Source organism: Diceros bicornis, chromosome 32 (assembly GCF_020826845.1).
Source record: "Diceros bicornis minor isolate mBicDic1 chromosome 32, mDicBic1.mat.cur, whole genome shotgun sequence".
NCBI classification, from domain to species: Eukaryota; Metazoa; Chordata; class Mammalia; order Perissodactyla; family Rhinocerotidae; genus Diceros; species Diceros bicornis.
In genome coordinates, this window is record NC_080771.1 from 39,136,491 (window position 1) to 39,159,375 (window position 22,885).

The following is a 22,885-nucleotide window of genomic DNA, read 5'->3' on the forward strand; positions in this document are numbered from 1 at the left end:
CTGGAGGAGCTGAATGATACTGAAATGAACTGGTCCTCTGAGTTAGGGGGACTTGGGAGTGTCCCCAATAGCCAGGGAAGGGGCTGGCCCTTCTCCCTTCTCCCACATACAATAAGCTGATGACCTGGAAGAGTTCTTGATTCAGGGAGAAATGTGAGATCCTGTGTCTCTCTTACATGCCTACAGAAAGCGACAGAACCACACCACAACTCCCAGGCTGTAAAAGGAATAGGACTTTAATATAATATTCAAATATGGCATTTACTATTTACAACAAATAACCACTGTCCCTCCCCAATGGGTGACTAGGTGCTGGGGCAAATAAGTCAGGGATCTGGGGTGGGGTCGTCCCCTCTCTCTTGGGCTTCAGGGGGCCCCAGGAATCAGCTTACAATGTTCCCCTTCCCGTCAGGTGGGAGGAGCTGGCCCTGTGCATCGCAAGCCTCCCAGCTGTGCCCTCGCTGCTGAGGATGGGGCTGTGATCGGCCACTGGTACGGGGCTTGGGGTTGGGACCTGGGGGCTGAGTAGAAGAGTTGGGTTACCTTGGGGGGCCTCCCTCAGAATCATGGCCCCCCACCCTGTCACCACTGCACTGGGTGCTCCAGACCCTGTGCTCAGTGCTGTCAGCCATCAGCACCCCATTTGTCCCTGCCAGGAGAGCGATCATTTAGTATCACCTATTTCACAGAGGGGGAAACGGAGTCTCAGGAAGCTGAAGAGAGTCACCCCAGTCACGGGACTGTTCAGTAGTGGAGCTGGGATCCAAGTGCCAGCTATCCGACTCCCCAAGGCCACACTTAGCCTGAAGCCTTACTGAACCCCTAGCAGTCAGTCGCCCCGGCCCAGACACTCACTCACCCCTGACCTTGATGATGGCCGGTTCTTCTTGGCCTTGAGTATTCTGCTGGCCAACTAGGTCTGGGGCTCCAGCTGGCAGGACAAGCTGTAGCTACAGGGCAGAGAGGACTCTGTGAGCCTAGCAGGAGCTACACCTCAGGTGTCCCCCCACTGCCTTCCCAGCAGCTGGAGTCTGGGTGTCCCAGAGGTCGCCATGTAATAAGGCCTGGGGCTGACCGGGGGGCCACGGAGACGGCTCTCTGGGCTGGCCATCAGGGAGAGTCCACCCCTGCCCTCACCCAACTCCTGCCCGGCCTCACCCCTCATTCTCGTTGAGCAGCTCCATGTCCTGGAACCAGGACCCAAATCGCTCCTCAGGCTCTAGGTTGTAATTCTTTGCAGCCACCTGGAGCAGCAGGATCTTACTCATGACTCGGTATTCCTGGGACCAGAGGGAAGGAGAGGATGCAGACAGGGCCTGGGTGGGGGATGCTGCAGGGGCCTTGTTGGAGGTGAGGAGTGGGGCAGGGGACCAGTGCTGGAAACCCTCCTTCACTCCAGTTCCATCCAGGCTCTACCTGTTCTCAGAATGGGAATAATCAGCCCCCCCTCCAGGAAGATTTCCTTGACGCCATCCTCCCCTCAACCCACCCGCCAATTGGATGGGTCTCCCTCTTCTGTTATCAAACTCTTCCACTCAATGTAAGATACAATGGGTGGAGCCAGGGACTGTTTTGCCCAGAGGGTCTCTGATTTCCACCTCCTTCCCCTCCCCTGCAGGGAGTGCCACAGCTGCTCACCTCAGTCCTTTTCTCAAGGTTGATTTCATTCCCCTGGAAGGCAGACAGCCAGAGTCCATCAGACAGAGCCCCCTAGCCTGACTAGCCCCCTAGGCCCACCCCTTCTCATGTTGCACCACTGCCAGGTCTCCAGAGGGGGCCGGGCATGCAGAGAAAACAGGACTTGGACCTAGGCCAGGCTCTGGGCTCCAGAGAAGGAGGACATGGGGGGAGACTGAGGGACCTGGCAGCACAACCCTCTCTGATGACAGACTTGGAGGCTGAGGCCTCAGGCAGAGGGGACTGCTCAGCCACTTATGTGCTGCCTGACTTGGAGGAGCCCGAATTCTCTCTCCCCCATGGGCAGCATGGGACGGAGAGGCTGAGTCCAGCTCAGATAAAACCTCAGGCAGCTGTGCCGTCAGGCAGCTCTGAGCTTCCCCAGCCTGGGGAACAGGAAAGGGCGTCTCAGGCGGAACCTCTGTTCACTCATCCCTAAGATGGGCCTGATGCCCCAGCTCCCAGGGGCGGCTGCGAGGCTCTCAGGAGAGGAGATGTGTCAAGTGCTGAGAACTCAGAGCTCAGATCGGGGGCTCCTGCATCCCCAGGCTCAGGATCCTGGTCCTCCGTGCCTGGTCCTCAGGTTCACCCACCTCGAGATTATCACCCATCACCAGGTGCAGCATCAGCAGGTCACCGAGGAAAGTGCCAAGATTGGGGATGACACCCTGTGACATCGGGATCAGGTGGGATGAGCCCTTGCTCTCAAGTCGACCCCCTGCAGACCCTCCCCTGAAAAGTCCTCACCCTCAGCCTCCTGGCCCACCCCAAGGTTCCCACGAGGAGCAGCCTAGGACCCTCAGCAGCCTCCCCTCAATTCCTCCTCCCTTCACACCCCAAGAACACCACACTCCTCCTCCTCACCTCCCAGGGCTGGCTTCTGGCAAATCACAGGGTATGCGGTCCCTGGCCCTCCCCACAACAACCCACCCTGCACCAGATCTTCCAGGCCCCCCTCCTGGTCACTTCTACTGGGGGATTCAGGCACTGTGGCACCAGGAGGAAGGGCCCTCCTCTCTTGATTTGAGGCCTCCAGCTGGGAGGGCAGAGCCCCTCCCCCACAGGCACACTCACCTGCTGCTGCTGCTGCTTCTCCTGCACTCTCTGGGGGATGATCTCCGGGGGGCAAACGTGGAGGGCCCCTCCTGCCAGGGTCGAGGACCGTGTCAGCGAGGCCATACTCCCCTCACCCCATTTCTCTCCAGCACCACTGGTCTCTGACCCTGGACATCTGACTCGAGGCAACTGGTACCAATGCCACTCCATCCTCTAAGATGTTGTGATTCTAGAACAAGCCCAGCTCCAACTCTCACTCTGGGTGTGAGCTTGGACCTGTGGCCTGGCCTCCCCGAGCCTGTTTCCTCATCTGGAAAGTGTGAGAACTCCAGCTACCTCACAGGTTCTCCTGAGGACTCAGTGTCACATGACTGTCATCATTGTTCTGGCCCTCACCCCTCCAGGTGGAGCAGGCAGAAAGCTCCCACATTCCTTTCCTCCCTCTTACCTCAACTCCACCCTGTGAGGCCTGCACCACAGAATCACCATCCCTCCGTTTCCCTGATGAGGAGACAGAGGCCCAAACAGCGGCAGTGAGTTGCTCAGGGGCCACAGAGAAGAAGCCACTTGCCCCTCCCAGCCAGAGGCCCTGTTTCACCGTCCTCACCTAACCCCCAGCCCCACCACTGACAACAGTTCTGTCCCCTGAGCTCTCAAAGCGTGGTCCTGGGCCGAGCCATGGATGGAGAGGACGGGGTGTCTTGGGAGTCCAGTTGAGTGGCTCTTGCCTACTCCAGTCCCATGGAGTGTCTGGCCCCCAGGCTGGGACAGACAAGCAACTCCTCAGGACATTCCCCTGCATTGAACTCTTTCTGTATCCACTCAGGAACTGGACCCCCAAGGTGCCACCTCTGATCCACAGGGAAGGTGGTGACAGGATGCTTTGCTTCCTCGTTTGCATGAAACTCCTAACGTCCTTTCAGCAGGATCACTAAGAATCCATCAGTTGCTTAGATGCTTCTCATAAGCCACCGGGGGCATATGCCATTGCCAACCAGGCACTCAGGTGAGACTCCTGTGGTTGACTCGAGTGACTGCTCTAGGGGTCCAGTGGGGAGTCCCAGAATGCACACACATCTGTCTCTGGTGCAGCCGTTCAAACCCAAGGATGAGCAGCCTGTTTGTCCACCTGGGCCATGGGAATCCCCTGCCGTGCCCATCCCTGGGGCAGGCAGGGTGCCCCCCTTGAAGACGTGGTGAAGACAGAAGGAACAACAGGGGCCTGGCTTCCTGAGGACAGGTTTAGGCTGAGGGCTAAACCCACCCCAACCACTCAACAGCCTGGAAAAAGCTACATCCAGCAGGATGGACGTGCATGGAAGCCAAAGACCTGCTGATGGCACCAGCTCGGCAACTCGTCCTGGAACAGCCCAGCCAACACCACTGTGTCCCATGACTAGGGCCTCCTGCCCAAAAATGGCACCCCACCTGCCCATGGGCCTAACAGATCCCTCTGCTTGTTAACCTGGACAAGACAGACAGGAATGTTTCAGAGAAAGTTCAAGTGAGAAACTATCAAAACCACAGCCTGCCCAGTCCCCCTCCCCCCCGGCCCCTCCTCTCTTTCCAGACCCCCAGCCTCCACTCTACCTTGGTCATCAGTTCGCTGCTCAAGGACTCGTCTTGGCTATAGAGCTCCTTAAGTTTTCAGAGCTCTCCCTGAGGGGAGGGGAAAGAGGGAAGGATAAATTTAGGAATAATGTGAGGGGTCTGAGTGCAAATCCCTTTTCTTTGCAAACCCGAGAGATTCAACCTGCCTGGAGGAGTGTTCTCACTGGGCTCCTCTGAACACTATGGTCTAGTGGGACCGGGAGGGGGCTCTCCTGTTGGTCACTGGGGTCTCCACTCCCCAGCCCTACAGAGCAGCTCTGTTTTGACCACTTTGAGTTTCATCTGGGCGTAGAGTTCTGTTGCTATAAACATTTGAAAATCTCTAATTTGGCTCAACTCAGTACCTGACACTTAGGGATAACCTAGTCCTGAAGCAGAAGTAGTACACTAAGGAAACCAGGAGGCTTAGAGAGTCCCCGCTGAGGCCCAGGCCCTGTCCCCAGCATTTGCTGCCTCCCAGGAGTTCCCAGGTGACTGAGGGGACAATGGCAGACATATGGGAGATCCCCCACCCACCCTGGTCCTCCTATGGAGAGGGGCCTACCCACCAGGAAACTTCCCCCATGTGTTCTTCAGGTGGCTTGTGGAGGTTTTCCGCAGAGCAGAGATGACAGTGCGGGGCGAGGAGAAGTTCTTCAGGATCTCGCACTCCTGGGGAAGGGAAGAGAATGAGCTGTGAGGTGGGGCGCTGGAGCCCTGCTTGCTCTAGCTTCGGTCCCCTTCTATTTAAATCTCCCCTCCTGGATGAGACAGATGATCAGGGAGCCCCAGAAGGGCTCATTTAGGACCCAGAGAATAACACTCACAGGGAGGAGAATTTTAGCTCAACCCAGGGAAGGAGCCAGATAGGAAGTGAGCATCCTCCCACTGGACCTGGAGTCAAGGTCAGCGGGCCCCTGGCAGGAAGGGCCTAGGGACTGTGCAGGGGCTTAGACCACACACTTCAATCCTGGGAGCTAATAAAGGTGGAGAAGCAGTTCCCAAGGCTCCAGAGAGGGGCTCCACTGGGCCTCCTGCAGCATACCTGGGCCACCTGGACCCAGCGCTCCACAACCCTCGCCCTGTCCTGGGCCACCATGCTCGGGTCCCCGAGGCAGGTGGTGACAACGAGGCTGGCCACCCTTCTGAAGTGGTTGATGGTGGCCTGAACGGTGTGTGCCAGGTGCTCATTGCCGGGCTTGTTCCTCGTGCCCCAGGTGGAGCCCAGGCACTGAGAGGGCACCACCTACTGGAAGAGCTCCTGGGGAACAGAGGGAGTGTCACCCAGCCATGCCACACCCCAGCTCTGTGTCCACAGCCCCCGAAGTCCCACAAGGGGTCACAGTTTAGAGCTGGAGCTCAGGAAGCTCAGGATGTGGCCTGAGCCTTGTGAGAGTCCCTGGGTTTTCTTCTCTGTCCACTGAGGGCACCTAGCACAGGATGACCCAGGACCCAATACGGGCAGGGAAGGGAGAGGGGCATTGCACCAGCCCTGGCTAACTCCAAGCTCCAGACGGTGGCTCAACTCTGCTCATGCCAAGGGGGCATCTTCCACCACCCTGATGCCCGCTCTGGTCTCACTCCCCATTCTGATGCACATTCCCCTGTGGCAGCTACAACCACGGGCCTTGTCTGTCTCCCTTGTAGTTAAGTACACATCAGGTGTCTAATAAGTCCTGAGGCTGTTGAGTCTCCTGAGCAGATGGTTGGGCCACCAGGGACCTGGCTGTACACAGTGAGGTCCCCTCCGCCACGATGGGCCAGGCCTCGCCCAGCTTTCCATCTCTTCTACCTCATGGAGCCGGCACAGCCACTTTGTGCAGCAGGTCCTGTTAGTGTCCACCTCTACGGTCTGCAGGTGGACAGCAAAAGATCAGGTGTTCAGAAAGTTGCCCAGGTCGTACGGTTGGTAAGGGGTGGAGCCGGGATTTGGGCCCAGATCATAGGAGTGCAGATCAGGCCTGGGGCAACGATGGCGGATGGAAGGCCTGCCCCACCCCACCTGAGAGCCCAGCTGCTCACCGCATCCATCACGGTCAACTGCTCCACCACCAGCTTAGGAGGGAAGGCCATGAGGTTAGGCTTCTTCACACTCCTTAACGGCCACAGGTGGAGATGGGCTTCCCACTAGAAATGATGGTCCAGGTGACTCCAGCTCAGCAGCTCCCACTCCTGCTGGAGTCGATGTCGGCCCTTGCTCCAGCTCCAACACTGCTGATGGAGGGAATGCTGGCTCCAGTGCTAGAAGGGGTGATGTCAACAGAGCTGGAGCCAGCTCTACCTCCACCACTGCTCATTGCTCTGCTTCTGCCGCTGGCTGGAGCTCTGCAGCTGGCGCTGGAGCGGGATAAAGAGAAAGGTTCACCCACATAGCTGACTTTCCATGTGTCCTTCTAAACACAGGAAAGATCCCACTCCCTTCCAGGAATAGCCAGCCTGCAGTCCCCTTTACCCTCTGGCTCTGCCTCAGTGGCCTCCAGAAGCTCACACCAGGCAAGGGTAAGAGGGTCACGGCAGCTCAGCTCTGAACCAGGTAAGGAGACCTGCATGTACATCCCCTTTAGCTTGAAAAAGGGACAGCCCCTGTCTGGTCCCGCCCTAGTTCTGGTCCAACCCTGTACTCTCAAGGTCTTGAGTTGGAGACCCTCTGCTCCTGCTCTCATCTCAGAGCAGCACTGGATGGAGTTGGTGGCCTCGTGCACCCGCCCCTTGCCTAGTGAGTTGGTGGAGGTGAAACCATCGGGCAGCTCCTCGAAAACCTCCTGAGTGGAGTTCTGCACAGGCTGCCCGGGAGCTGGGCCAGAAGGAATCAGGGGCTGGCTGCACACTGCCACTGGGGCCAACCCCCAAGAGAAAGTCTGCTCCTCAGTTCAGGCACAGAGGGGCATCCCTGCAAAGAACTGTGGTCAGGGAGGGAAGGAGATGAAACCTCTAGGGCTCGGTAACATACGAGTAGAGGAGCTCACCTTCGTACGCTGCCAGCCATGACCTGGGGTATGAACATGACAGATGCACTAGGCTTCCGACACCTAACAACCAGCTCCTGGCCAGGAATGACCCGCCCCTCATGCCTTGCCTTTCCCCCTCCATGTAGACATATGCACACACACACAAAGAGCGGCAAGGGGTGTGGGGCTGATGAGGTGGGATCACAGTTGTGCCCGGCCTGCACTAGCCTTTCCTGGGCTGCCTCATGTTTCCTTTCGCTGCCTCCTGCCGGACACCCAGAGGCGTTGGGGATGAGGGCTGAGACAACGTCTGGAACGACCAAAAAGATTCTCTTTCTGGGCTTTTTGGAGCCCAGATCCTCCAAAAGTTGGGAAACAACAAAAACACATCTTTGCCTGTTGACTGTCTCCAATCAAGTGAGCTGGATGGGGGGCTGTGGGTGCCTGGTTACCAGAGTTCTAAGATCTGTTGAGGTCTATGACCAAAGCAGTGAGGTCATTTTTCAAGATTACCTGGGCCCCTTCTCTCAATCAGACTTGCCCAGAGCTGCCCCCTGCCCCCAGGCTGCTCACCCTCCTCCCCCATGTCATCTCCTGAACTGTACACAAGGAGCCCACACAGCCCTAGCCACAGCTCCCTGGAAACCTCACTAGGATCCTAGCTTTGAGGAGACAGAGATGAATGCAGACCTCCTTTTTCTTACCAGTTCTGCATCCTGGGAAAGTCCCTGTGCCTCTCAGGTCCTCCCCAGTCTCCAAACCAGCACCATGGGGATCAGGCTAAAATCTACTTCCTACGGGTGTCCCCTGGTGTATATGAGATAATATCTATTACCCTTGGGGGCTGGTGTCACATGTACCTAAGGCAGAAACTTAGAGATAGAAGAATAACAAGGAGGGGTGGGATGTAGCCCAGAACACCACTCAAAACAGGCTTGGGTTCCAGGAATGTGATATTGGAACAGTCACTTCCAACTTGGCCTCATTTTCAGGTCAGCATCATGAGGAGGTTGAAACTAATGGAAATTCAGATATTGCCATCCTGTGGCATAAAATCATTCAATTGTTTGCTGCTTTATGTAGTATGAGACCCAAGTGCCTCATCTTGGCTCATGAGGTGGGCAGCCTCCACAGTGGTACCCAGTAAGCCCCACCCATGGTATAGCCATCCCAGTGGAACTACTAAGTGGTTAGTAACTGGCTTCTGAACATAATAACAGCCAAACTGATGGGATGTCTTCTCTAAATTTTAACTAAAAAAGTCTCTCACTTTCTCTTACTCCCTCTCTCATGTTCCCTCTCTCTCTCTCTCACTCTGTTGAATCCCTGGATCTGAGGAATCAAATACCAGTGTTTTGGAGCCGCCCAATGTGGAGGCCCATCGAGGAGAGAAGCATGGGAGTGCCCAGGCCAACAGACAGAAAGAAACTCAGGCTCTCAGTCCAAACTGAACCCTGAAGGCTGAGAGTGAACTTGGGGGCCAGTCTTCCCCCCGTTGAACCTCAGCTGAGGCCACAGCCCCAACCTGTTAAACTCATTGAGGCAGAGGCACCCAGCTAAAACGTGCCTGATTGCTGATCCACACAAATTGTGAGACAGTCAACATTTGTAGTTTTGAAATGCAAGGTTGGGGCAATGAAGTCAGAGAGGGAAAGGTAGCTGACACAGCCTACCAGGCCCTGGTCCTACCTTCCACTCCAGCTCCTGTTCTCTCCTCCCAGCCTCCCTCCAGCTGCACTGCCCACCGTTCTAACCTCCTCTGGCCAAACTCACTTCTGCCTGTGAGACTCAGGACCAGTGGTGCCATACCCCTGACTCACTGCTCCCAGAGTCGTGCAGGTCTGCCTCCCTCTTGTCATTCTGGTCCCAGCAAATGTCACCCTAGTGAGGCCTTTCAGACCCTCCTATCCAGTGACGCCCAGTCCTCCCTCACAGCCCCCTGCTGTGTTCTCTACAGCACTTGCTCTTTTCTTTCTCATGTCTTTGCTTTTGTCCATTTCCACTCTAGACTGTGAGCTCCTGGAAGTCAGGGACCACTTGGCCATTTTCATCCTGCACTTTGGCCCACCAGGGCACCTGGCACAGGATGAGGGCTCATTGCACAGCTGCTGAATGAGTATATGGGAAGATGTTGCACCCCTCCCCCTGCTTCTGACCAACTTTGATTGTGGAGATGAGCACTAGTAATAGGAGGTACAAGTTGTTTCTGAGGCAGGGGCACAGCCAGAAAGACCTCTGCTTGACTCTTCACTACTCCAGGACATCAAGCACAATTCAGTGGACACCATGTAAATTCTAGGTTCACAGCAGAATGACTTGATATATATATATTATGTAATGGTTACCAAAATAAGTTTAGTTAACATCCATCACCAAACAGAAATAAAAGGATTTTTTCCTGGGGATGAGAAGTTTTAGGATCTACTCTCTTAGCAACTTTCAAATATACCACACAGCCATGTTAACTTGCATAGTGCTGTATTATCAGTTATATCTCAATACAACTGAAAAAAATAAAAACAAAAACACACTGGCCACCACTGACACAAGAGGCTGCCCGCCCCCTGGTGGCCAGCACTAGTGCTGCAGCCCTCGCCAAAACTCCACCAAACAGAAAGGAAACTTTCTTAGGGTGTCCTCAAGGCAGAGGCTCTCCAAGGTCCCAGGAGTAAAGGAGCAGGACCTGCCGGCTTCGAGGGAGTGGGAGGAATCTCGGGAGCCTACCTTTCCCTCCATCTTGCTGTCCTCCACCAGGTGTCCTCTTCAGTCCTGAGGCATCCAACCTCAACCAGGACAATGACTACCCCGCCTCCAGATGAGGACCCCGAGGGTCCCACAAGGATTAGTCTTCTCCCTGGACTCTGGACTTGCTGTCCAGTGCTCTGGAATCTTCTTCCTTATCCTCAGTTCTCATCTACCCAAGTCCCCTAGCCTCCTCAGTTCTAAAGGATCTCCAGGGGCTGGAAAGCATTTTCTCAGCATTTCAGAGCACAGTAGGTCATCAACAGAGAACCTAATCCAACAGACACGTTGTGAGCACATGAAACCTTTGGAATCACCCGCTGGATGCACTCCACTTTATACAGGAGGACCCTCACTGAGGTCTTCTGTCCTGTTCCCAATGCCTACACAAGGGGAGGATGGGCTCATCACAGTTCTGGGTGCCCACAGAGGTGGACTGCAGGACCCCAGTCCTGTGCTCCCCAGGCTGGGCCACGGATGGGTCTGGAACAGGTAGAAACCTAGAAACCTTAGGGATTCCTCTGCCCATCTCTGGGCCCCTGGGCATGTATCTAGGAGAACAGATGCTACTCCCCGTGGGAGAGCTGTCTCTAACCTCTCTCACTCCTGCCTCTTGTCACTTCCTCGGTGTCGGCTCTTTCTCGACTGCACCTCTCTGGTCCCCACATGAGAAGTCAGTGAGAGTGGGGGTGCCTGTGCACATGCGATGATGAGGAGAGGAAAATGACCCCATATGGAAAGGGGTGGGCAGCAATCCTCTAGGATCTTAATGCCTCTCATTGCCAAAGGAAACCTGAGGGAAGGGGCGTAGCCTTGGCCAAGGAAGCTGGCGCTCTCTCTAGTCTTCGAGACACTGACCACCTCCTAGGGTCTGGGATAGTACTTGCCTCTTTCTGGGCCAGTTTCCCAACTGTACAGTGAGGGGTAAGATGTGCAACAGCACAAGCATGTGCTCGGCCAGGACAAGTCATCAGCCCCATCGATACATTAAGTATGCTTTAAGTGTATTGAAGACATTAATATGGCTATGCAATCATCACCACGATCCATCTTCAGAACTCTTCTCATCCCTCAAAACTGAAACTCTATACCCATTCATGAATAACCCCCCATTCCTCCTCCCCCCAGCCTCTGGCAAATACCATTCTACTTTCTGTCTCTCTGAATCTAGCGATTTCAGGAACCTCACAGAAGGGAAATCACACAAGGTTGTATTTTTGTGACTGGCTTATTTCATTTAGAGTAATATCCTGAAGGTTCATTCATGGTGTGCCATATCTTAGAATTTCCTTCCTTTGTTAACAATGAATAATATGCCATTGCATGTATATTCCACACTTTGCTCATCCAAACATCCCTGGACAGATACCATAGCTGGGCCCAAAACCAAGCCCAAAATAAAATGCTGCCCCAGCCAGATTTTTATCAACAGTCCCGTGGAGACTACTTTCTTAAGCTAAGTGATATTTACTAAGGATGTAATCTTAGGCCGTGAGTTGTTTTTCAGAAACTCCGTTTTTCCTCCTTGAGCAAGTTTCAACCGCTTTGAGCCAGTGAGACTACAAGATGGTTGGCAAGACTCAAACCACGAGTGCACAAGTGACTGGAGAATGACCTGGGGGACCAAGAACTCCCCTGCCGATCGTGTTAAGAACACCGTCCTTTGAACATGGGATGTATGACAGAACATGAAAATCTTCTGCACTTGCACAAAATACGTAGGACTGCCCCCAACCTTCCTGCACCTGCTCCTTTGCCCTTAAAAAGCCTTTTTCAACAGCCCACTGGGGAGAACAATTTAACCTTTGTCTCCTGTCTCCTTGCTGGTCAACCTCGTAATAAAGCTTTTTCTCTTCTACAAGAGTGGGTATCCCATGGTTGGCTTAAGAGGTGTTTTGGCAGCGAGCCCTTCCTCGGTTACAATACTTGGGTGGCTTCCATGTTTTAGCTATTATGAATAATGATGCTGTGAATATGGGTGTTGAAATAAGTCTTTGAAAACATGCTTTCTACTCTTTGGTGGGGTATATACCCAGAAGTGGAATTGCTGGGTCGTATATAATTATATTTTTAATTTTTTTTAGGAATTGTTATACAGATTTCTACAGCAACTATATATTATATATTCCCACCACAGTGCACAAGGGTTCCTACTTTTCCACATCTTGGCCAACACTGGTTCTAGTCTTTTTCTTCTTTTTTTTTTTTTGATAGATGCCATCCTAATGAATGTGAGGTGGTCTCTCACTATGTTTCCGATTTACATTTCCCTAATGATTACTGATGTTGAGCATCTTTTTATATGCTTATTGGTCATTTGCAGATCTTCTTTGAGGAAATGTCTATTCACGTACTTGTTCAATTTTGATTTGGGTTGTTTGTTTTTTGTTGTTGAGTTTAGGAGTCCTCTATCTATTCCGGATATTAAACCCTTGTCAGATACATGGTTTGCACATATGATCTCCCATCTTGTGGGCTGTGCTTTTACTCTGTTGATAATGACTTTTGAAGCACAAAACTTTTTAATATTCATGAAGTCCAGCGTGTGTATTTTCTTATATTATTGCCTGCTCCTTGGGTGTCATATCCATGAAATCATTACCAAATCCTATTTTGTCAAGTTTTGTCTTATGTTTTCTTCTAAGAGTATTATAGTGTTAGCTCTTACCTTTAGGTCTTTGATTCACTGGGAATCAAGTTTTGTATACAGTGTTAGGTAAGTGTCCAAGATTATTCTTTTGCATGTAGATATCCACTTTTTCCAGCACAACTTGTTGAAAAGACTTTTCCCCATTGAATAATCTTGGCACCCTTGTCAAACATCATTTGATCACATGGGTGAGGGTTAATTTCTGGGCTCTCAATTCTGTTTCCATTGGTCAATATGTCTGTCTTTATGCCATGACAATGCTGTTTTGATACGGTAGATTTGTAGTAAGTTTTCGATCAGGAAGAATGAGTCCTCTGACTTACTACCTCCTTTCAAGATTGTTTTCTGTATCTGGGCTTCCTTGAGATTCCATAAGAATCTTATGGTGGGTTTCGTTGTTTTTTCAGCACAAAACGTCCTTGGGATTTTGATAAGGACTGCACTGCATTTGTTGATCTCTTTGGATAATGTTGACACTGTCACAATAAGGAGTCTTCCAATCCACGGTGAGGGGATGTCTTTCATTTCTAGTAGTGCCGGGTGGCTGTTCAGGTTGAGGGGGCGGCACTCCTCAAGATAGTTGTGCAGAAACCCACAACTGCTCTTCACTGTGCCTTCACTATTTCCTTAGAACCCATCGACAGTCAACAGAGGGCAAAAGGCATGTAAAATGCACATGGGAAGTTTTCAAGGACTGGGTGTGCATGGAGCACACATTTCTTCCACTCTTCTCCGTTAGCAAGAACCATGGACTGAAGCAGCAGACACTAACACGTGGGGACTGCAGACTCAACCAGCAGACCCCAACAAACGGGGACTGTGGACTAACCAAGGGCCAGGGACTCGGGTTCCTGGTAGAACTATCTGCCAGCTCAAGCTGACCCACCAAGCCTGTGCCTGGCACTGCGGACTAGCCAAGGGCTAAGACTGATGCTCTCTTAGAGCATCCTGTCAGTCTAGACTGACCCACTGACCCTGGACTGGAAAGCCAGTTAGATTGGGAACTCAACGCAAAGAGAGTGGATCTCAGATCCGAGAGGAACTTACCCACGGCCCTCAGAAACGGCAAAAAAGATGGGGAACTCAAAGGTTTTGCGGGTACCAATGCCTGTGTTTCTCATCCCCGAAGCCATCAGATGTCTCCTTTGGATCCCACTGCCGCCACCAAACTGGTACAAAACAAAATAAAACTGAGTAAATTTTAAACATTTTATTGGCTTTATTCAACAATTCATGAAGCAGGCAGCATCCAGTCTAGCAGAGAGAAAAGAGCTCCAAGGAGTTGTACAAAATGAAGGACTTTTATAGGCAGAAGGGAGCAGGAACAAGGAAGTTATACTAGACAAAAAAGCCACTTGGTTACTGCAAGGCTACCTTCCTTTAGGGGATGGCAGGTCTCTATCAGGAAGATGACCTACCTGCTGCTCATCAGGTGATTCTCGATTGACTGGTTTAAGATTCCATTCCTGGCGGGGCCAAAAGTCTAATTAAGTCTTGGCTTGTTGACGTGGGGCTTAGCCTAAGTGGCTCAGCCTAAGTGGCTCCATTTGGGCTTGGTGTCTTGTTTTAAACACATGACTTCTGCTGGTCCCTGCTTTCTCCAGTTACACCCTGGCTGTTCCTTTACTGACCATTGTTGGTCACATACCCACTGCACCTGCCTCCAGTCCTTCCCCCTCAACACCACAATCTCACACACAGCTCCTCCCGACACTATCATGACATCTCCCACCACACGTCCCCTATACTTTCCACACTGCCATCAAGATGATTCACAAACACCACCACCATTTATGTCCAATGGGCTGAGAAGTCTGCCCGTGCACTGGGAATCAAGAGTTGCAGGGTCTGTCACTTGGCCTCCCATCACCTATTGTACCCCAGCTCAAGGATTTACCCTATGGAGACACTCAGTTGTAGCCAACTCCATCGAACAACATCATCTTTGCCCCAGGCTTCCTTCAAAATGCTCCACCCACTTTCTGCCCCAACTGCTCCTTGAGGGGTCATTTTGGCGTAGCCTTCGAGGCCACCTTGGGGATTTTGTGCCCAGGCCCAAACAGCTCTTGGCCCACAAACACTTTAACCATAACCCCTGAAATCATATAGCACAGGTAACCAGTGAATGGATGCAAATTACTGGTCTTACCTCCAAGAGCCCTAACGAATATTTCACACCAGGAGCATCCACTTTCGGCTTTTAGTGTGGCCTGATATCACAAGGCTCACAACCAATGAGCTTCTCTCTCCCCTCTGAGCAGCTTTCTCCAGACTATATTCTGCAATGAATCATTGTCTCTCTCTCAGCCTGCTTCCCTCAGGTCACAGGTCCCCTGAGTTTCCTGCCCTGACTGGCTACCACCAACCCACAGAGACACTGTCAGTGCTATAGCACTGGGTGTTCAGTTCCACTAGGACTGACTGACTGGACTGGGCACAGGCACGGTGGCCCTACCCACACAAAATCAGGTAACTGAGGCAACCAAGAAGTACCAAAAACCTTAACCCAACATGGACAACAACTCCCTAAGACCCCATCCTAGCCCTTGTGCAACAGCCTCATGAGTCTCTTGCCTAAATGGTTTTAGAAAATAGCCTGGCCCTAGACTGTCTATACCGGCCAAGGAAGGAGGGGTTTGTGCCTTTCCTAGAACCACTTGCTGAATGTACATCAACTCACAAGTTCAAACCTACTTCCACCAGATGGCCCAAGAGGTTAAAATATTGCATAATATTACCCAAATCTTTGAACAGATACCCAAGGCCCCCAAGATCACTGACCTACTTTCATGGCTGGTCTCTCCAAGTTGGGGACAATGGAAACGGACTGGATTTTAGACTGTTGCTTGTATAATTATAGGATTTGTTACTATAGCCCTCATCAGGTGTTTACTCTCTTGGCTACAACCTGCCCTACCCCTAATAAATTCATTAATTACCCTTATTAAACATCCCAACTTAAAATTAACTAAATTAAAATTAATCTATACCCTGATTAATTTAAAAAATTCAAAGTTTTTATGGAGGAAAATTTGCTTAACACAAAATACACCATTGTAAGCATTTTAAAGTATACAGTTCAGTGGCTTTTAGTACAATGATTATGTCACCACTATCTAATTCCAGAACATTTTCAACACCCTCAAACAAACCCACACTCATTCACACTCTATTTTCTCCTAAACCAAGCCCATGGAAACAACTCATCTGTTTTCTCCCCCTATGGATTTGTCGATTCTGGACAGTTCATTCAAACAGCATCATGCTATCTGTGGCCTTTGTGGACAGCTCAGTGAGCACACATGTTTCAAGGTTCATCGAAGGCCGAGCATGTAGCCGTAGCTTATTCCTTTTTATGGCTCTATAATGTCCTATATTATGAATAGGGCACATTTGGTTTATGCAGTCATAACTGGATAGAAATTTGGGTTTGTTCCACTTTTGGACCATTGTGAAAAATGTTGCTTTGAATGTCCATGGACAAGTTTTTCTTTGAACATATGTTTCCAGTGCTCTTTTGGACATACCTACCATGTGACTCTCCAGGACAATGGTAATTCTAGGTTTAAGATTTTAAAAAATGCCAAGCTGTTTTCTGCAGTGACTGCATCATTTTACTCTCCCACCAGTAATGTATGTACGTTTCCCTTTCTCCACATCTTTACCAACACTTGTTATTTTCCATTATGTTGAGTATAGCCTTCATTTTGAGCATGAAATAGCATCACACTGTGCTTTGAATTTGTATTTTCTTAATAATTTAAGATACTGAGTATCTGCCTAGTGCTTATTGGCCATCTGTGTTTCTCCTGGAGACATGTCTATTCCAGTTGGTTATCCATTTTCATTGACTTTGTTTTTTATAATTGAGTTCCAAGAGATATTTATATACTCTCAATATTAGAGTCTTCTCAGTTATATAACTTGCCAATAGTAGGAGACTTCTATACCCCACTTTTAACAATGGATAGAGTATCCAGACAGAAAATCAGGAACCAGCAGACATGAAAACATTAATGGACCTATCACACATACACAGAACATTTTACCGAACAGCAACAAAATGCACTCTCTTCTCAAGGGCACATGGACTATTTTCCAGAACAGATCACGTGTTAGGTCACAAAACAAGTCTTAACGAGAAAGATTAAGAAAACTGAAATAATACCAAGTATCTTTTCCAAACAGAATGGCATGAAACAAGAAGTCAATAACAGAAAGAAAACAAGAACATTCATAATACGTGGAAGTTCAACAAAAAACTCTTAAACTTAAAAGTAGATCAAAGAAGAAATCAAAAGGAAAATTAGAAAATAGCTCAAAACATACAAAAAGAAACAATAAACACACCAAAACTTATAGGAGGCAGCAAAAGTAGTACTAAGAGGAAAGTTTATAGTGATAAATTTGTACATTATAAGACAATAAAGATGTCAAAGAAACAACCTGACTTACAATACACAGCATTAGAAAAAGAAAAAATGAAACCCAAAGTTAGCAGAAGGATGGAAGTCACCAAGACGAGAGTGGGAAAAAATGAAAGACGTTATGAAAGATCAATAAAAGAGTTGATTTTTTGAAAAAATAAAATTGACAAACTCTTAGATAGAAAATCGAGGAAAAAAGAGAGAAGACTCAAAGAAAGTAAATCAGAAATGAAAGAGGAGGCATTACAACCGATGCTTCAGAAAGATAAAGATCAGAAGAGACTATTCTGAACTACTGTACACTCACAAATTGGGTAACCTAGACAAAATAGATAAATTCCTAGAAACAACCTATAAAGGCTAAATCAGGAAGAAACAGCAATCTTGAACAGACCAGTAACAAAAAAGCAGACTGAATCAGTAATCAAACACCTCCCAACGAGAGGAGAGTAAAGTGAATGCCCAACTTGAACAAAGGACCCTGAGCCAGCCTGCCCCAGCGCCAGGCTGACTCCCGTGGACCTAGCTGGCTCCCTGCAGGCTTCTGCAAATCCAGGCCCCTGGCTCACCCTGGAGCATGCCAGCTCTGGTGGCCCCAAGCAGCACCCTTGACACCTGGCTCCCGGGAACCCAGCACCCCATCTCAGCCTAGGGGCTGCCATCTTCAACAGCCCAAGGTGGCTCCTGTGACCCCAAGTGGTGTCCTTGGATCCAGGTTCCTGGTGGGCTCTGGTGAATCCAGACCCTGGCTCACCCAAGTTCCTGCCTACTCCAGGCAGCCACAGGCAACACCCACAGCTACAGGCAGCTTCTGTAACAGGGCACCCAGTGGGCTCCCATAAACCCAGGACCCCAGGTCACTTCAGCACTTACCAGCTCCTGCAACCTCAGGCAGATTCCATGGTACCAGGCTCCCTGGGGGCTACTGGGAACTCAGGCCCATGGCTCACCACACCACTTGCCAGTTCCAGCAGCTGTAGACAGCTCTCATGGAACCAGGCTCCTGGCAGGCTCCCAGAAAACCAGGCCCCCTGCTCACCCAGGTGCTTGCTGACTCAGGCGGCCCCAGGCAGCTCCCATGGCACCAGGTACCAGCATGCTCCCATGAACCCAGGCTTCCATCTTGACCCAGTGCCTGCTGGCTCCTGCAGCCTCAGGCAGCTCCTGTGGCCCCAGGCTCCCAGCAGGTTCCCAGGAATCCAGACTCTGGCCTACCCCAGCACAAGCAGCTCTCATGGCACCAGCCTCCTGGCAGGCTCCTGTAAGCCAAGACTCTCAGCTCATCCCAGCGCTGGCCAACTCCCATGGCCCTGGATGACTCCTGTGGTCGCAGGCTCTCAATCAGGACCTGCCAAACCAGGATCCAGTGGAGCTACTCATGAACTCAGGGTCCCAGCTGTGCCCAGGGCCAGACACAATACCATGGACCCAAGCTTTCCACTTACACCAGTACCAGGCTGTCCAAGGACTAGGCTGTCCATCTAGGGCTGTCCAAGCCTTAGATGGGCTGACTGTGAAGGCTTTGGTTTGCTAAAGCCAGTCTGTAAAGAGTGGAAAAGGTGCCTACTTCCTCAAATTTGCAGATACCAATGGAAGGCCACAAGGATCATGAATAATCAAAGACCCATGACACCACCAAAGAAAAAGAATAAAACTCCAATGACTGACCAAGAAATGGAGATTTAGGAACTACGTGACAAAGACTTCAGAACAACGCTCTTAAGAAATTCATAAAACTATGAGGAAACACAGATAGACTAGTAAATGAAATAAGGAAAACTCTGCATGAACAAGTGAGAAGTTCAACATAGAAACAGAAATCATTAAGGAAAAACAAACAGAAATCCTAGAGCTGAAGAACACAATGACTGAACTGAAGAATTCAATAGAGAGCTTTGAAATCAGATTCAACCATGTACAAGAAATAATTAGTGAACTAGAAGATGTGTCATTTGAAATCATCCGGTCAAAGGAGCAAAAAGAAAAAAGAAATGTATAGGAATGGGGAAAGGCAGTGTGAATTATGGGATACCATGAAAAGAAATAGATAAGCATTATTAAAGTACCAGAGGAGAAGACAGCAAGAAAGGAAAAGAAAGTTGACTTAAAAAAAATAGCAGTTAACACTTTCCCAAGTCTGAGGAGAGATTTAGACATCCAGGGTCCTGAAGCCGATCTGTCACCCTAAAATTTCAAACTAAAACTTTCTTCTCCAAGACACATTATAAAAAAACTATCTAAACTCAAAAAAAGGATCAAACAACATGATCAAGTTCAACATGATGCAAATCAATGAATGTGATACACTGCATTAATAGAATGAAAGATAAAAATCATAAAATAATCTCAATCGATGTAGAAAAAGCAGTTTGACAAAATTCAATACCCCTTCATGATAAAAACTGTCAATCAAGGGTTACAGAACATATCTGAACATAATAAAAGGTTTACATGACAAACCCCCGGCTAACATCATATTGAACAGTGAAAGGTTGAAAGCTTTCTTGCTAAGACAAAGAACAAGACAAGGGTGCCCAGTCTCAACACCACTCTTCAACATAGTCCTGCGAGTGTTAACCAGAGACTTTTGGCCAGGGAAAGAAATATAATGCATCCCAAGTGGAAATGAAGAAACAAAGTGGTCTCTGTTTTCAGATGATATGATTTTATATAGAGAAATACCTAAAGACTCCTCCCCAAACTGTTAGGACTAACAAACGAATTCACTCAAGCTGCAGGAGACAAAATCAACATATAGAAATCTGTTGCCTTTCTGTACACTAACAATGAACTATCTAAAAAAGATATATAAAAAAAATCTTATTCACAATAGCATCAAAAACAGTAAAATACTCATGAATAAATTTAACCAAGAAGGTGAAAGATCTAGACACTGACAACTACAAGACGTTGATGAAAGAAATCAAAGACACAAAGAAATGAAAAGATATCTTATGTTCATGGATCAGAAGAATATTGTTAAAATGTCCATGCTACCCAATGCCATCTCAAGATTCAATGCAATTCCTATTAAAATTGCCATGACATTTTTCACAGAAATAGGACAAACAATCCTAATATTCATATGGATCCACAAAAGACCTCCAATAACCAAAGCAACCTTGAGAAAGAAAAAGCTGAAGGCATCACAATTCCTGATTTCAAACTTTATTACAAATCTATAGTAATAAAAATGGTATGATACAGTTATAAAAAGAGACGCCACACCTAGACCAATAGAACAGAACCAAGGGCCCAGAAATAAAACCACACACATACAGTTTGCTAACAGTTGACGAGTCAGCTAAGACGACTCCATGGGGAAAGGATAGCCTCTACAATAAAGGGGGCTGGGAAAACTGGATAACCACATGTAGAAAAACGAAATTGGGCCCCTATTTTACACCACTCTAAAAATGATACCAAACTGAATTAAAGACTTAAATGTAAGACTCCTAATATGTAGAAAGAAAATGTAGAGCAAAAATCCCCATGAAACTGGTCTTGACAATGATTTTTTTTGGATATAACATCAAAAGTGCAAGCAACAAATGCAAAACTTAACAAGTGAGATGGCATCAATCTAAAAAGCCTCTGCACAACAAATGAAACAATCGGAAAACTAAAGGGGTTCATATCCACAATATATACAACTCAACAGCAAAGAAACCAACAAAACAATATGAAAATGGTCAAAGGACCTGAATAGATGCTTTTCCAAAGAAGACATAAAAATGGTCAACAGATACATGAGAAGATGCTCGTAATCACTCATTAGGGAAATGAAATCAAAACTACAATGAGATATCACCTCACACCTGCTAGAATGGTTATTCTCAAAGAGACAACAGACAACAAGTGTTGGCGATGCTGTGTAGAAAAGAGAACCCTGTGCACTGCTGGTAGGAATGTAAATTGGTACAGTCACTATGAAAAAAATATGCAATTTTCTCAAAAAAATAAAAATAGAAATACTACATGAATGAACAATTCCACTTCTGGGTGTATATTCAAAGGAATTGAAATCCCTATTCTGAAGCGATATCTGCATCCCCATGTTCATTTCAGCATTATTCACAAACTGAGGACATGGAAACAATCCATGTGTCCATCAATGGATAAACAGATAAAGAAAATGTGAGATATATGTATACATGAAATATATAATGGAATATTATTTAGCCATGCAAGAGAATGAAATCTTGCATTTTGTAACAACATGGATGGACCTTGAGGCATTACGCTAAGTGATATAAGTCAGACAGAGAAGGACAAATACTATATATTCTCACTCATGTGTGAAATCTAAAAAAGCCCAACTCAAAGGAATAGAGACCAGAATGGTGTTTGCCAGGGTCTCGAGGGTGGTGGAAATGGGGAGATGTGAGTCAAAGTGCACAAATTTCTAGCTGTAAAATGAATAAGTTCTGAGGATCTAATGCACAGCATGCTGACTATAATTAACAATACTATATTATATACTTGAAAGTTGTTATGAGGGTAAATCTTAAAAGTGATCACTAGAAAAAACAAGTTAATTATGTGAGGGAATGGAGGTGCTAACTCACTGTATTGTAGTAATCCTTTCACAAATCATCAACTTGAACACCTAAAACTTACATATGTTATATGTCACTAACATGTCAAGAAATTTAAAAAAAAATCTCTCAACAAAGTAAAACCCAGGACCAGATCACTGTACTGGTGAATTCTACCAAACATATAAAGAAGTATTAAAAACAAGCCTTCTTACACTCTGTCAAATATTGAAAAAGAGGGAACACTTCAAAGCTCATTTTACAAGGCCAGCATTACCCTGATACCAACACTAGATGAGGACACTTTTAGTGTCCTTTATTTTCTTTTAGAAAATAAAATTACAGATCACTACCCCTGATGAACACAGATGCAAAAATCCTCAACAAAATACTAGCAAACTGAATTCAACAGCATATTAAAACAATTATACACTACGACCAAGTGAAATTTATTCCTGGTATACAAGGGGAGTTCAACATTCAAAAATCGATCTACGTAATATGCCACATCAGTAAAATGAAGGGGAAAAAAAATGACCATCTCAATTGATGCAGAAAAACCATTTGATAAAATTCAACACCCTTTCATGATAAAACACTCAACAAACTAGGAATAGAAGGAAAGTGCCTGAACATAACAAAAGCCATATATGAAAAACACACAGCAAACATAATACTCAGTGATGGAAGACTGAAAGCTTTTCCTCTAAGATCAGGAACAAGGCAAGGATGCCCACTTTCACCACTTCTATTCAACACAGTACTGAAGTTCAAGCCAGAACCATGAGGCAATAAAAATAAATAAATAAAGGCATCCAAATTGGAAAGAAAGCAGTAAAATGGTCTCCATTTGAAGATGATATCATCGCATATGTAGAAAATCCAAATGACTCCACAAAAAAGCCGTTTGATCCAACAAATGAATTCAGAAAAGTAGCAGGATACAAAGTCAACACACAAAAATCAGCTGCATTTCTATACACGAACCATGAGCTCTCTGGAAAAGAAATTACAAAAATAATTCATTTATAATAGTATCAGAAAGAATAACATGCTTAGGAATTAACTTAACCAGGGAGGTGAAAGGCACCATAAAAACTACAAAACATTTCAGAAAGAAATTAAAGAAGACATTCATAAATGGACACACATCCCATGTTCATGGATTGGAAGGCTTCCTATTGTTAAAGTGTCAATATTACCCAAAGCAATCTACAGATTTAATGTATTCCCTATCCAAATCCTAATGATGTTTTT

At 47.9% G+C, this 22,885-nt stretch overlaps 2 long non-coding RNA genes across 3 annotated transcripts; both read right to left on the reverse strand.

Moving 5' to 3' along the window:
- Window positions 1-215: 215 nt before the first annotated feature.
- LOC131396387 (uncharacterized) lies at window positions 216-936 on the reverse strand. The gene is made up of 2 exons (XR_009216477.1): window positions 860-936; window positions 216-521 (listed from the first exon to the last, which is right to left on the reverse strand). It is a non-coding gene; the product is annotated as an uncharacterized LOC131396387 (long non-coding RNA).
- A 221-nt stretch (window positions 937-1,157) lies between these two features.
- LOC131396334 (uncharacterized) lies at window positions 1,158-15,910 on the reverse strand. 2 transcript variants are annotated; one of them, XR_009216465.1, is made up of 10 exons: window positions 14,813-15,910; window positions 13,711-13,832; window positions 6,346-6,660; window positions 6,116-6,175; window positions 4,893-5,584; window positions 4,324-4,392; window positions 2,752-4,198; window positions 2,271-2,345; window positions 1,639-1,671; window positions 1,158-1,280 (listed from the first exon to the last, which is right to left on the reverse strand). It is a non-coding gene; the product is annotated as an uncharacterized LOC131396334 (long non-coding RNA). The 2 variants fall into 2 exon arrangements; XR_009216464.1 differs by lacking the exon at window positions 14,813-15,910 and adding an exon at window positions 14,082-14,339.
- Window positions 15,911-22,885: the final 6,975 nt, after the last annotated feature.